Genomic DNA, 17,035 nt, shown 5'->3' on the forward strand with positions numbered 1-17,035 from the left:
TTTGGCAACAAATATTTAAGTTTTCCAATTAACACTGACTAAATTCCTAATGCTTTTCTAATTCCTAATAAATTTCATTTGTTGGGAGTTAGGCTCTAACATACTTCAAAAATTGACCAATCGCCTCTTTAGTGTATAAAAGAAAAAATGGACAGCAATACAAAATTACAGTACGAATAGCCATGATTAACTTTCTGCATCGACCATGGCTAGCTAACATCCACTTAACGATTTTACAACAGATGCAACCACAACTCTTTCATTACATCGAAGATTAAACGGTTTTCGCCAAGAAACTAAATAATATCAAATATAGAGGACTCGTGTAAATGAATAATATTCAGGTTCTTTCTTCCTTTCTTTCTACAGAAAACACGTTTTGAGGGTTAAAAGTACGTTCATGCTTTTCGAAAATGATAATGACCTTAATATCATTCTAGATTTGGGATATTTTAGAAACCGTGAAAACTATCAACTTCTAATAGAAGGCTGTAGGTTGTTGATTGGATCTAAGTAGGATATAAAATTAGACGTTAACAACATTTAGGTACTAGAGTAAAGCATGGAGAAAAAACTCATCCTACTTAATGTTGATATTTCCTTTTTTTAATGGGAATATCGACACACAGAAAAGCGACAGATTTACTCTTTTCTGCACCACCTTTCAGTAGAGTATCAGGCTAGATATTTTTATTTAGTGTTTTTTATGTGGTATCCCCAGTAGGCCTATTCAATGGATAAACAAATTTAAATTGTTTATGAAAGAGGAAGATATCAATTTTCGTATGAAGAATTTCAATTTAATAACATTTAGAAATATACTAATATTTTGTTTTTCAAAAATGAGATCAAAATACTTCAAAAATGAGATCCATTTTCTGTACAAGTCTAATTCTTCATGTATTATTAATTCTCTAGTATTACACCAATAATCAGTGTCGATCTCTTTTTCTGAAAATATAAGAATCCCGTCACAGTACATTTTTCTCTTCATAAAATGATGAATATTGAAGTATCGCACAAATATCATGTTGGATTTTATGCTATGAAACAAATCAGGCTGTAAATCTAAATCCAGATTTTTGGTTACAAGAAATATCCTTGTGAAATTATCACTAACTGAAGTTGAAGAGATGGTGGAAAACTGCCGCCATTACATTATATATATATATATATATATATATATATATATATATATATATATATATATATATATATATATATATATATATATATATATATATATATATATATATATATATATATATATATATATATATATATATATATATACACATAGTGGCGTATTTAGGTATAGGTAGTATAGGCCCGGGCCTAAAGCGGCAAACTTTGAGGGGCGGCGGAAATTTCCAGGCTTTCAATTATAACATGTTCCTTATATGCTGCATCTACTCACAAGTAGAGAAATATTTTTCTTTTCCTAATTGTAAGTTTAGTCTCCAAGCATATTAAAAACTCAACAGATTTTGTCTCTAAGATAAAGGACCTAAAACTAAAATCTTCTGATATCATGGTGAGCTTTGACGTGGTAGCACTCTTTACCAACGTTCCGACACAGGACGTTCTCCATATTTTAAAAAACAAAATTTCAAATAAAATGTTCTCTCTGTTATCTCACTGTGTAAACTCTGGCTATTTTGAATTCGAAGGAAAACTATACAAACAGGTCAAAGGATTGGCTATGGAAAGCCCTCTCTCTCCTGTGTTAGCCAACATTTTTTCGAGGACTTTGAAGAAAAGGCGATCTCCTCTTTTACTTTAAAACCAAAAATTTGGCTTAGAAATGTGGACGATATATTCCTCATATGGGAGCATGATACTGAGAATCTTTACAAGTTTCTCGACCACTTAAACAACCGCCATCAAGATATAAAATTGACTATGGAGATTGAAGAAAATAGTTCCATCTGCTTCCTAGATGTTAAACTCACCAAGATGCCTGAATCAATTAAAGTCTCTATTTTTAGAAAGCCAACACACACAGACAGATATTTGCATGCGTCCTCCCATCACCAGCGAGCGCAAAAGTTGGATATTATATCAACTGTAGCGAATCGTGCAAGATCTGTACTGTCAGATGAAGAAGAACTGAAAAAGGAACTACAACATCTTAAATGGACCTTTAAAAACAATGGCTACTCTCTAAAAAGTATTAACAACCAATTTTCCCGCCGTCAACGTAACAACGTAGAGACACAGGTCGACTCCAAAGGTCATATCGTCTTGTCAAAGGTCATATTGTGAATGCGGAAAGCCTTACGATGGGCAGACAGAGAAATCTATCTTTCTACATCTAGAAGAGCATCCGAGAGATATTGCTTATAAGAGAACCAGAGCAACTGCTCTGTCGGGCCATGTCCTGCTTTCAATAAACACGAACAACGAAGGCCACTAGCATGAAATAAATTGGACATTGACTTCAAACCTACACATCTGCCATGATGAAATAGAGCGACGCATTGTCGAGTCAAGGGAAATCACCTTAGACCGTTTGTATTTGAATAATAATCTTAGCTATAATTTGGCTGACTCTTTCAACTCTATTATTAGATACTGGAGATCGCGCGATTCCACACATGCACAGGTGCACAACAATTGAATATTAACTCGAACTGTAGTTCAAGCTCATAATAACTGTAATTTACAGTCGAATATTATTGCTTTGTAATTTGATAGCTTTGGAGTGTGTCAATGTTAATTTAAGTGTTATTTTATTATCTTTTCCATGTTCTTATCACCTGAAGAAGTCATTCTTGATGAAACATGTTGCGTTTTTTTCAAATAAATGTCATTGTGTTATAATTCTCGGGTTTAAGTCAGTTAATTTAAAAAAATGAATATATTCAAACCCCGAGTTAATAGTACGTTTCATATATATATATGTATATATATATATATATATATATATATATCTATTATATATACACATATATAACAATATATATATATATATATATATTTTATTATACACATATATAACAATATATATATATATATATATTATATATACACATATATAACAATATATATATATATATTATACATATATATAACAATATATATATATATAGTTCAAACCCATCAGTTAGGGGATTTCAGAAACGAATGTTCCAACTTTGGGTTGAACGACACCCAAATTTGATGCAGCAACGCAGCTTCATTATATATATAGAAGGTATTTTACCTTGGGTATAATAAATATATATATATATATGTAGAAGGTATTTTACCTTGGGTATAATAAATGTTAAAAATACCAAGCAATTTTAAACCTGGTTTTACTCCATTTCCCAAGTAAACAAACAGACGAATAATAAGTCATGTTTGTGCCTCCATGTCTAGCTGGTCCTACAGGTAGTGCAAGACCAAGGAAACTCGTGGTAAAGGTGGCATAAGCTCTGATCACTAATCTTAATATTCTCTAAATGGGGAGCTGTTCGGGATATCGAAATTGGCACGGACGCTGAGATCCCAGAATGGAAATCTGGTGAAGTCACCTTTTCCATCATAATGAAGGCAGAAATTCCGAATTTCGTCAAGATAGGATCGGCCAGGGTAATGGTGAGTTACCCGGAAGTAAAGAGGCAATGCTTTAGATGCGGCGCCCTCACTCATCTATGGGCCCAGTGCCCGAAGTTAATATGCAAGAACTGCCTAACAGCGGGCCATACAGTAGCACAGTGCCAGTCAGCATGCCTAAAATGCGGCACTAATGGCCGTAAGGTGGACACCTCTCAGGACAGAAACCTGGCCGAAAAATTGGGAGGCAGTATTATGCCCAACACGGAAGCAGCCAAAATTGTCATTGGCACAGAACCGAATGAATTCCCTACCCTGAAGGCCACGCATGAGGGAACAACAAGAAAGAATCGTGCTGGCACGTCTGAAACACTGCCAAATACACCAATAAAGAAACCTACAACCAGGAAAGAACCAGGTATTTTACCTTGGGTATAATAAATGTTAAATATACCAAGCAATTTTAAACCTGGTTTTACTCCATTTCCCAAGTAAACAAACAGACGAATAATAAGTCATGTTTGTGCCTCCATGTCTAGCTGGTCCTACAGGTAGTGCAAGACCAAGGAAACTCGTGGTAAAGGTGGCATAAGTTCTGATCACTAATCTTAATATTCTCTAAATGGGGAGCTGTTCGGGATATCGAAATTGGCACGGACGCTGAGATCCCAGAATGGAAATCTGGTGAAGTCACCTTTTCCATCATAATGAAGGCAGAAATTCCGAATTTCGTCAAGATAGGATCGGCCAGGGTAATGGTGAGTTTCCGGGAAGTAAAGAGGCAATGCTTTTGATGCGGCGCCCTCACTCATCTATGGGCCCAGTGCCTGAAGTTAATATGCAAGAACTGCCTAACAGCGGGCCATACAGTAGCACAGTGCCAGTCAGCATGCCTAAAATGCGGCACTAACGGCCGTAAGGTGGACACCTCTCAGGACAGAAACCTGGCCGAAAAATTGGGAGGCAGTATTATGCCCAACACGGAAGCAGCCAAAATTGTCATTGGCACAGAACCGAATGAATTCCCTACCCTGAAGGCCACGCATGAGGGAACAACAAGAAAGAATCGTGCTGGCACGTCTGAAACACTGCCAAATACACCAATAAAGAAACCTACAACCAGGAAAGAACCAGCCACCGAGCAAACCGCCACTACAAATGTAGCAACCGAAAATAACCAGCAGCACCAACAAAAAGGAACTATCACTGCAGTCACAATAGATGAGGAAACGGAGGCAGTAGATATGGAAATCAACAATGCAGAAAGCACACAAAAGAGGCCAGCCAGCCCTGAAGAAGTAAATATAAAAAAACCAAAACCAGCTGAAGTTGGAAAAATAAAGTCAACTTCAGAACCCACAAAGTTCCCTCACGCAAAGGCCAATGCACCTATATTGCATCTCTTAAAAGATTTCCCCGAGGAGGAGGCGAGACTACGAAAAGCAATAGAAACATTCGGAGACGTTCAACTGATACTCACAGTACAAAACGGGCCAAGAGTCGTCAGTGCAGAATGGAACAACGTGTTTGTCGATAATATAGATGAAATCACTCCTGAAAAGATCATTGGTCTTATCGATGCAGAGGACGACGTAGGGACTAGCACTGCACAGAGGACTCCACATGCTGAACCACATCTGTGGAGATAAATTAGCAGATCTCATCATTAAAACTCACAACAATAGACAGCAGGAGGGCTTAAACCTCGCCTAACAAGTCAGTCGACTCCTAGTATCGATCTGCCAGAGAGGAAAAAAAAAGCCCCTTCTACGTTTCTTGGTTCTGTTTCTGTATGTTAACACTTAATCCACATAGGAGGGGGCAGACGTGAGAACCCGAGCGGCAAAGGCTTACAGCGAGGCAGTGCAGCTCCTTGCGGGCTGCATCACTTGGGCCAGGCTCTTCCCCCGTTCTTGCAGCAGTTTTATGTTAATTCACCGACTTTTGTTGTTCTGTTTATGCGTGTTCTAGCTCCTTGTTGTTTCTGTTTATGCATGTTCTAGCTCCTTGTTGTTTCTGTTTATGTGTGTCTTAGTTATTTTGATTTTCAATTTATGTGTGTCTTCCTGCGTTTGTTTTTTCACTTCTTTCATCGGCCAGACATCTGAAGAGGTTACTGGCTGGAGAACGCGGAGGAGAACGGATGGAGGGAGATAATGTCAGAGATCTGCTTGGTGCTGGCATTTAAGTCAGGCCAAGTAGATCGACTGAGGCCTCTTTTAACTATCTACTACTATCCACTCTATCTTCCTTCTCCTCTCTCACTATCAAGCTGACTCTCAGCACAACTTTTTTTTTAAATCTAAAGCGGCCAGTGATGAAAGGCATGAACTCCCATTCTACCTCAATAAAGGTCGAAACCGGTCTGGGTAGTGGCCCCTTGCCTTGAATACAAAACATCATGCATCCCCTTCTTGGAGATGTGTTTTGGCATTAAGGGTAAATATTAAGATTAGTGATCAGAGCTTATGCCACCTTTACCACGAGTTGCCTTGGTCTTGCACTACCTGTAGGACCAGATAGACTTGCAGGTGCAAACTTGACTTATTATTTGTCTGTTTACTTACTTGGGAAATGGAGTAAAACCCGGTTTAAAATTGCTTGGTATTTTTAACATATATATATATATATATATATATATATATATATATATATATATATATATATATATATATATATATATATATATATATATATATATATATATATATATATATATATAATGAAGTGTGTGTGTTCTATTTACCTATTTTTTATCTCATGCACCTGCCCACCCCCAGTTAAAAATGGTGAAAACAAATCTGAACTCTATACCGCATCGTTTGTCGTGCAGGTTACCAAGGAGTGCACTGAATGTTAGGCTTCCTGGACAGCCAGTGACAAATGGGTTGCAGGAGCAAGATCCACAGAACTCAAAAGTATTTACCAGGAAAAAGTGGAGCATGGCTGAAAATAGACAAGTCATGCAGTGCTTCTACAGTTCAAACCCATCAGTTAGGGGATTTCAGAAACGAATGTTCCAACTTTGGGTTGAACGGCACCCAAATTCTGAAATTTCAATCGAAAGGCTGATGCAGCATTGCAGCTTCTTTATCAAGTGCAAGGTATTTAGTGAACTTAATCTGGAAGCACTGAAACCTGAAGCTGTAAAAGGAGATGATACTGACCCTGAAGTGAGCAAGAATGTGAATGGAGCAGAAACCGATTCCATCGTGCAGAATGCTGAAAATTTTGAAAATATTCAAATAGTTCAAAGGAAGCTATCAGATAAGGAACAAAAACTCGCAAGAAAAATTATCGAGCAAATGAACAGCAACCAGGAACGAGTTAGTCTTCCAGTATTGAGACAAGTACCTCAACAAAAACTGAAGGAACTCCTACAAGAGGCCAATAAAGCTGAAAGGGATATTCCTACTCGAACTATTGGGCAAACGAATCAACTTATGTACTCAATAGCCTATGTCATAATATCTGAATTAGGATATAAGATTAGTGAACCCAAAAGCAGTAAGGCTCAGGAACCAAAATGGAAGCATCGACAGGAGAATAAAATTCTTAAACTCAGAGCAGACGTGAGCAATTTGAAAAAACTTAAGGAAAAGAAGCTGAAAAATAAAAAAATCTGAAATAACCTCATAAAGAGATATAATACTGGGAACTCGACCTATTGACGAAGTATTAGAGGAAGTGAAGCAAAAATAGTTGTAGTTGCAGCTAAAATAAGAAGATACAGTGCATGCGTTGAACAGTACAAGCAAAATTCGATGTTTCGCCAGTTTTACAAGAAGCTTGATTGCTGCAGGAATAATAACCTTAAATAAAATATAAATATAGATACCAGAGACAAAGAAAATACACTAAAGTTTTGAAAAACCTATGGGACAACCCTAAGTTGCACAATAAAAAGGTAAAGGGGATTGAGCAAATTATGAATGAATCTCAAGCACGAAAAATGTACCAACTGAAAATAACAACTGAAATGGTTCAAAAGCAAGCTAATAAAATAAAAAATTGGTCAACACCCGGGAAGGATGAATTACATGGCTTCTGGGTGAACTATCTAACAGCCTTTCACGAAAGACTTGATAACCAATTTATTATGTTTTAGAAGGAAAGAGCAAAGAAGAGTAGCTCACAGCAGGGAAAACGTTTTTGATCATAAAGGAAAAAGAAAAAGGTCCAAATCCAGAAAACTTCCAACCAATAACCTGCCTGCCAACAACTTTTAAGCTACCCACAGGCATACTAGCGGATAAAATACATAGCTATCTTAAAGCAAATTATTTTCTCCCAATTGAACAAAAAGGTAACAACAAAAATTCAAGAGGCACATAAGACCAATTGCTGATTAATAAAATGATTCTTAAAAATCGCGAACGTAGTAAAACCAACCTTCATATGGCTTGGATAGATTATAAAAAAGCGTTTGATTCAGTGCCTCTTAAAATGCACAGAACTATTCGGTATTAGCGAAAACGTGCAAAATTGTATGCAATCCAGCATGAAAAACTGGAAAACAACGTTGGTTCTAAATAGAGAAGAAATTGGAGAGGTAAACATAAAAAGGGGCATCTTTCAAGGATACTCATTATCTCCTCTATTGTTTGTATTTTCATTGATCCCCTTAACTAGAATTTTAAATAAAACTGCTCATGGTTATCAAACTGCGTAAAAGCGTGCAAGATATCTCACCTTTTATACATGGATGATCTGAAGTTGTATGTAAAATCAGAGAATGAACTCAGGTCATTTGCTTAACACTGTGCACATATTCAGTCAAGATATATTATCAATGGATTTTGGCTTAGACAAATGCGCAGTTGCTGGAATAACAAGAGGAAAGTTTGAAGATATGAACGAAATCGAGTTGCTCAATGGCAAAATAATCAATGCAATAAAATTCGAATACATCTACAAATATTTGGGGATTTTAGAAGCATCAGAAATTCTGCACAATAAGATCAAAGAAAGAACTAAAGCAGAATACATAAGACGATTAAGAAAACTACTTAAGTCAATGCTTAATACTGGAAATTTGATAAAAGCAATTAATACCTGCCCCATACCTGTTCTGAGATATTCAGCAGGAATTGTTGAATGGCCCCAGCTAGAGATGGAAGACGTAGACCGAAAAAGTCGAAAATTTATGACAATGCACCATGCCCTCAATCCTTGCAGTGATATTGATAGGCTATATCTATCACTCAAAAAAGTAAGTAGAGGATTATTACAAGTGAAGCAAATTATTGAAGAAGAAAAACGAAATTTAAATCATTATCTGCAGCAAACAATGGAAAAATTTCTAATTAAGGTAAGGAAAGAGGGTTTATTTAAACCCATGGAGACAAAATTGGAATACAAAACCAACCAAGTAAAAGTGAGAATTGAAAGATGGAAAAATAAGGCATTGAATGGAAAATACCTTCACATCATAGAGGACAGCTGACAGTAACTTGAACTGGCAATCGTTGAGAAATGGAGCACTAAAGAAAGAAACAGAATCGGTAATTTTTGCAGCACAAGAACAGGCCATTAACACCAACGATATGAAGGCAAATATACAAAAAATTTAAGACGACAGTAAATGTAGATTGTGCAAAGAAAAGGAAGAAACAATAGACCACATTAAAAGTGAATGCAGTAAAATCGCACAAATTAAGTACTGTGAGAGGCATGATAACATAGCTAAGATAATCCACTGGCATTTATGTAAAAAGTGTGGATTTTTCAAGTATCTAAAGACTATTGGAAGCATACAGTTCACCCGAAAGTGGTTGTGAATGAAAAAGCTAAACTACTCTGGGATTTCAAAATCCAGACTAACAAAAGCTTGGAATGTAATACACCCGATATTAGAGTGGTTGAAAAAAGTGAAAACAAGGGTGTTAAGTTTATCGAAATATCAGTACCAGAAGATAGTCGGATTGATGACAAAGAAAATGAAAAAATTACAAATATCGCGATTTGCATATCGATTTCCAAATCGAAGTTGAACGAATCTGGCAAAAGAAAATGAAAGTTGTTCCCATAATAATAGGTGCTTTAGGCGCCATCCCTAAAATATTGAAAACACATCTAGAAGCACTCGAGTTAGATGGATTAAAAATTGGGCTTCTGCAAAAGATCACTTTGTATGGCACAGCTTTCATTCCCAAAAGTATTTCCACAACTCATCTGCCCTTGGGTAGGACTTGAATTAGTGGAATATAACGAGCCTTTTTTTAAGACTGAGGAAGCAAATCAAGCTTTGATGAATATTATATATATATATTAGGGTTATCAAGTAATTTTCTAAACTTGGTTATTTTACTCCTAATCCCAAGTAAATAGACAGTTCAGTTTGCACCTAAAATGTAGTTCAAGTATAAAGGTGGTGCAACACCAGCTAACTCATTGTAAAGGTAAATAAAGCTCTGATCACTATTCTTAGTATTTTCCATAATGTAAAACAAATCTCACTAAGAGGTGTATACTGCAACACATTATGGGGGTGGGGTCACTACCCAGACCGGTTTCAACCTTTCTTGGGGTCTCCTCAGTGAGTAGCTAGACCCTAAATACCAAGGTTACCGATACCAATAACATTACTGACAGGATGGGTGAAGCACTAGAGCTTTTCATATTCTCCTTTACCTGTAATGAGAGTTGTTTGGTAGTGGGAGATTTGTGCGCAATTAAGCTCGCCCTCTGAGGGCAGTTGTGTTAGCTATGATCGGTTGAGAGAAGAATAGCCTTCGGTCTTTTGTGTTTGTAGCAATCAGTCTTGAGGTCTCCTCAGTGAGTAGCTAGACCCTAAATACCAAGGTTACCAATACCAAAAACATTACTGACAGGATGAGTGAAGCATTAGTGCTTTTCATATTCTCCTTTATCTCTAATGAGAGTTGTTTGGGAGTGGGAGATTTGTGAGCAATTATGCTCAACCTCTGAGGGCAGTTGTGTTAGCTATGATCGGTTGAGAGAAGAATAGCCTTCGGTCTTTTGTGTTTGTAGTAATCAGTCTCATTGTAATTGACAGCTTGCACGATTAGTGGGTTTGAATGTGAACTTGACTTCATGAAGGATTTTTCTGCAAGATCACGAAGAAGGGAGGAGAGGTATGGAGTGCCGGTTTCTCGGTGAATCTTTGAATTTCTGATGAACCACGGTGCATCCAGGATCATCCTAAGGCATTTATTTTGGATTCTCTGTAATTTTGAAATGTTTGATCTTGAAGTGTGACTCCATGCTGGTGAGGCATAGGTAATGACTGGACGTATTACCATCCAGTAAAGAAGCAATTTATTATGTAGATTCAATTTGCTCTTATGGTTGATCAATGTGTAGAGTTGAGCTATGACTTTGGAAGATTTGGAGCAAATGAGATTGATGTGTTTGTTGAAAAGGAGTTTCTTATTCTTTAATACCCCAATATATTTGGTCTCTGAATGCCATGGGATCTTTTGACCAGAGAGCAGGATGTCTTCTTTGTTGCAGATTTTTCTTCTTGAAACATTATGGCTAAGCTTTTGAGGGGGGGTTCACTTGAATCCTCCAATTGGTGAACCAGTTTGCTAGCTCATTGATACTTCCTTGGAGTCTAGTGATTACTAGGCAAGGGCTGAGTGATCTAGCTAGAATAGCGGTGTCGTCGGCATAAAGGGCCATTTTAGTTATTCTTGGAATGAGAGGAATATCTGCCATGTAAGTTGTGAAAAGTATTGGGGCCAGAAGAGAGCCTTGAGATACTCCCGCCAGAATTTTGTGCCTTGAATAAACAATTCCTTTGAGTTTTACTTGCATGTCTCTTTCATTGATATATGAATATATGAGTTTCACTAGTTTAATTGGGATATTGTTTTAGATTAGTTTGAAGATAAGGCCTTGATGTCAGACCTTATCAAAGGCCTTGGCAACATCCAAAAACACAGCAGCAGTGTGAAGGTGCCAGTTAAAACTATGAGTGATATGTTCTGTTAGTCGGTGAATTTGTTGCACCGTGTTGTGAGCTTTGCGAAACCCAAATTGCTCATTTGGGATTATTTTCTGTTGGTCGAATGCTGATTGTAGTCTTGATAGGATGACCTTTTCTATTACTTTGCCAAGACAGGAAAGAAGACTGATGGGCCTGTAGCTTTGGGGAATTTGTGGGTTATTGCCAAGTTTTTTCAGCGGTATAGCATCCACAATTTTCCAGTCTGTGGGAAAGTACTGGAATCTTAAAATGGAATTGGTAATATTAACTAGATGAATTATGGCTTTCTGTGGAAGTAGCTTTATTATTCTATTGGTAATGTCGTCAGGGCCGGGGCCTTTTAATTCTTCAGATGGGAAATGATATGTGTTATTTCTGTCGGTGATGTTTGGGTGTCTGAATAATCCTTAGGCTGATTTATTGCATTTCTAACTTTATGATGAACTTTGTGAATAAGATTGACATTGAAATTTGTGTAATATGGGCTGCATTGATTTTCCAGATTGTCAATTAGGGCTTCTACTTTTTCTTCATCTGTGTGTGCAATTCCAAGATTGGTCTTTAAAGGGGGAAGTGGTTGTCTTTTGGTACAAAGAGATTTTACAAACTTCCACATGGAGTTATATTCTGGGTTGATTTCTTTGAGTTTGGTTGTCCATTTGGAGTTCCTGTGGATCTCAAGGGCTTCTCGCACCTGTCTGTTCAAAGTGTTTAAGGTTGCTTTGTCCTGCAGGGCACTAGTATTGTGATATCGCTTTCTGGCCTTATTATTTGCCCTGATCAGATCCATTATCTCTTCTGGGATCCAGTTAGGAGCGTGGAAGACAGTGGTTTGAGTGACTGATGCTATTGCTGAGTTGATTTGCCTAGTTAAATTGTTTACAGCTTGATCTATTTCTTCTTTTTTAAGAATGACAGAGGGTGGACCAATGTGGACCGGGAGAACCTTAGAAAGCTTCTCCCATGGTATGAAAGAATGATGGGGAGAGGGCTCATCTTGAAGTCCTAACCTGAGTAGGATGGGATTATGATCTGAGTTAAGCTCTTCTACTGTCTCCAGCTGGTATTGATATTTGATGTTTCTGAGGATAACTATGTTTAATACATCAGAACTTCCTGATGGGCTGTGGTGTGTGGGCTCAGTGGTTCCAGCTATTATTGATGAGTTCAGTAATGTATAGTTGAATAAGGTACGGCCTTTGGAGCTGATTGACGAATTGAACCAGGCCGTGTGCTTGGAGTTTAGGTCTCCTGCTATAATTATGGAATCCGTGGAGCCAAGGATGGAGTCTAAGTCTGCTGTCAATAGTGGAATACTGGGAGGGTTGTATGCTGCACAGATTTTGAGTTTGTCTGCATTATTAGTGTGCATCTCCACACCCATCACCTCAAGTTTAGAGTTTGGGGGTTAGTCAGTGCATTTTGGCTTAAATAATTTTTGATAAAAATAGCTGTGCCTCCTCCACTAGAGTTAAGTCTGTCTGTCTTGTATAAAATATAGCCTCTTAGTTTTGGATATTTGATGGTCTGAGGTGGGAATCACTGATCAAGATTATATCTGGATTGTATCTTTTTGCAAATTCTTGCAGCTTGAGAATTTTATTTGTTAAGCCATTGGCATTCCATGCTGTTATCATGAGAGAATTTGGATTAAATTTTTTAAACATTATAGAGAGCTGTTAATATGGATTGGGTTTCTAGGTAGAATCTTTTTCTGGAGGATGGTGAGGTGCTTGCTTTGCTGAATTCATGCAGCATTGTTGCAAGTGATGAGGTTAAAGCTGATGTGAGATTAGAGCTTGTTCGCTCTTGTGATGAAAAAGTCTGGGTTCTTACCGCTTCTGCATATGATTTGGACATGTGAGGTATTACGATCTGGAGGGTGAACTGCTTGGTTCTGTTTTGAGTCATTGCTTGTAGGAACGTGGTTAGTTCTTGTTGATCCACGGTTTTTTGGATGGAAAAGGCAACCCTTGTAATTAGAGAGATGTGGCCCTCTACAGTTGGCACAACAAACAGGTGTGGATCTGCGTTTGGTGCAGGAGTTAGTTCGGTAACCCTCACCGCATTTTAGGCATCTATATGCAGCTCTGCACAGTTTTTGGGCATGCCTGAACCTCTGGCATCTGTGGCACTGCTCTGCCGGTGCCTTCTTTCTTAGAGGTTCAGTTGTAATTTTAAGCTTACAAATGTCAGTATCTTCATAGATGCTTTTTTGTGTTGGAGATTTCGACCAACGCCAGTGGCATTGGTGTTTTATCTGACCTCAACATTCTACTCACTTTGGTTGGAGTTAATCCTTGATTGATGAGGTCAGCTGTGATCTCATCAGTTGTGATACCATCAGCCACGCCTCTTAGAACTACTTTTAAGTTCTTCTCGCTAGCTAGCGCAAATGTGTGGAAGGGCAATTTAGAGTTGTCAAGCATTTTCGCCATCAATCGATAATCAGTGACAGTGGTAGGGTGAATCTTTACACTCTCTTCAGTATTTCGTGCCCAGGAAAAATTGATATTTTGTTCTCCTAGGGATCTTGAGACTGAGGGCCATTTATCTTTATCTCGAAGAATGACTGGAGGGACCTTTTCTTTTCTATCTTGGGTGGTCTGAATTTGTTGAGTTGTTACTTCCAATCCACCTTCCGATGTTCTGCGTCTTTTATTAGAATGTTCTTCATGAGAACAATCGAACTGTCGGGAGTCTTTGAAGGTGAAACAGGTGTAATGTCCTCTTCAATGTCCAAATCATCATCCTCAGTGTCATTTACTTGAGTGAAGAGATTCAAGCAACCAGGATAATCTGTTTCAAATTTCTTTAGGAGGAATTTGAGAATGTCAAATGACATATCTTTGTTTAATTGTTGAATGGCATCTTTGATATAGTTTACATTCTCCATTCTTGAATAGGTATAAAATATTTACAATGGTGAAGAGAACAGGCTAGGGCCAGAAAATTGTATCAAAAGTCAAAGTCTTACCTCGTATTCCGTAAACAAAGCTGATTCACAATATCTAAAACTCACTAATCACCACTTAAATCAAAAAACATTCCTTGCAACAACAACCATTATGCGAGACTACAATGCCAGCCGCCATTTTTTTAGAATTCACTCTAATTCCTCAGCAAATACCAAGGTTTTATTAATACAGAGTCTTATCAACTTTACCCATGCAAGTTGATAAAAGGTGCTTTTATTTTGAATAATCTATGGAGGAGATATAGATGTAAAAAAGTTTTTTTACCTTGGGAATAATGTATATTAGGGTTATCAAGTAATTTTATAAATTTGGTTATTTTACTCCTAATCCCAAGTAAGTAAACAGTTAAGTTTAGGTTAGAAAAAGAAAGTTAGGTTAAAAGAAATATTGTGGAAAGTGAATAAAGTGAAAGAGAGAGAGAGAGAGAGAGAGAGAGAGAGAGAGAGAGAGAGAGAGAGAGGAATTGTGTTTAAAGAAATAATTCTCAGTTTCCTGTTGAGGGGAACAATAACAGCATGTGAAGGAATACATATTACAGTGACAGCCTATTTCCATTCTACTGTTTGAATCCCAAATAAACCTCTATTTTGCCACGTGTACATGTAATAGCCACGACACCGCCATTCACGAATGCTTGAAAGTGGCTTGAAAAATGTTCATGTTTGCTCTTGATAAGGAATGTCTTCAGCTTATTTTAACACTCCGCGTTTCTCAATCTGCGATATATTTACGACCTGTTTGTGTGTCTGTGTAATTCCCGTAAAGAACATAATGAAAGCATAGTATAAAGTTGCATTTCTGAATCTAAAATATTCTCCCTAATTATACCATTTTTTTTCAATAGGAAACTTCATATCTTAACCGTTATATTTTCCTAATAATGCATTAACTAAAATAATTGGATTTTAAACCTCCGTTTAATGCCCAATTACTTATTTGAATATGGCATGAAAATAATGAGGGATTTTTATTCCCTTAACTTAATTTACGCCACTGAAAAATATAGCCTCTTGGCTCTTTATAGATCTAATATGCATTCGATTTAAAACGTTATTTTATTTTTTCGCTCGTGAAAATCTAAACCCACAAAATCACACCGCATGCTGCATGCGGCCTATTTATACAGGTCGTTTGCGATTAGAAAATAAGCCCTAATTGCAAATAATACTTTTAATATAATATTGATAATTGAAAGAAACCCCCTCAAGGCCAAAGTATATCTGAAACATTTGGCTCTATTAGTATTTTCCGAATACTGTGGTGGGTATATAATTGATCTAGTTGTAATATTTAGGAAATTTTTGTCTAACCACTAATGACTTCATTTGGTTACATGGCATACACCAATAAAGGACGTGTACCATGTTATGAATTCTACCAGAAACGAGTGAATGTGATCTTTTAAATAGGTCGATCCATACGACCTATTTATGAAACTTCGATTTAAAAAATTAAATTGAAGCTGCACAATTTTTTATATTAACGAAAGTCAGATATTTGATGGAATAATTTTCTTTTTAGATTTCGGCTGGCATCCCCTACATGTTGGCAGCCATTTTTAGTTTACCGATCCTCAAAATTTTCTTAGTTTCTAAGGGTTTTAATATACTGTTTTTTTTTCCCAAGTCTCTTTTCTTTATTTCTTTTCCAGATCTTCAGAAAAGCAATTCTTTTTTCAAGATGCTGGCCATATTCTTTAGATATCCTGAGTAATATTTTCCCCTATTTCTGCTGTAGAGGCCAGAGGTTGAATCCTCAAGTATAATTTTTTTGTTTCATTTATATATCTGTTGTGAACGCCACAAATCACCTTCATTGAATTGATTCCTCTATCAAGAGAAAAAAAAGAAACAAATAAAAAGAACAAGACGGGTAGCTAGAGAGATCATTGTATAACTATGTATTCCATTAGAATAATCTTAATCCAAACTAATTGATGGCTTGACATTCTGATCCTTCATATCTTCCGTCTATTTTAGAGAAATGATGACAACGTTCGGTGTAGTTTATTTAGATTTACAACCGAAGCCACTCAAGCTACGAGGCCAGTGTATTATATATGTCAACTGCGTGTATGCTAATGGCCAGACTACATGTTCTGAGGGATGATAAACCTGGCTCTCTGGCAGAAAAATAAATTTCTACCTCCATATGAGACCGGCTAACTCACCTTCAGTTAAAAAGCACTGATAGAGGTGCTTCGCGTCCTTTACGATTCGAACCCTGGTTTTACCAACCAAAGCGCATAGTCGAAAGCGACTGAACCAGATGAGGAAGATTTATGTCTACTTTATGTTGGATCGTTTTTCTTAACAATTCTCTACTGAAAAATCAAAGTTTTCGTCTTAGAATTTCACAAGTTTCTTGTTAAAATAATGATTATTATTATGATAATAAAGAAGATTATAGCATTAATGTATATTTTGCCATAGTAAGCCACACGTGATTTACTACTAATCCCATTGTCAAAGACCAGTGAAAAGCGTTGACAGAAATCATGATCAAAAGCTTCACTGTGGGAGTCAATCACTGCTTTTTTGATCGTTTTCCTGCTCAGCCTTTA

The sequence above is a fragment of the Typopeltis vanoorti genome, chromosome 19 (assembly GCF_054136105.1).
Source record: "Typopeltis vanoorti isolate ZY-2024b chromosome 19, IOZ_Tvanoo_1.0, whole genome shotgun sequence".
NCBI classification, from domain to species: domain Eukaryota; kingdom Metazoa; phylum Arthropoda; class Arachnida; order Uropygi; family Thelyphonidae; genus Typopeltis; species Typopeltis vanoorti.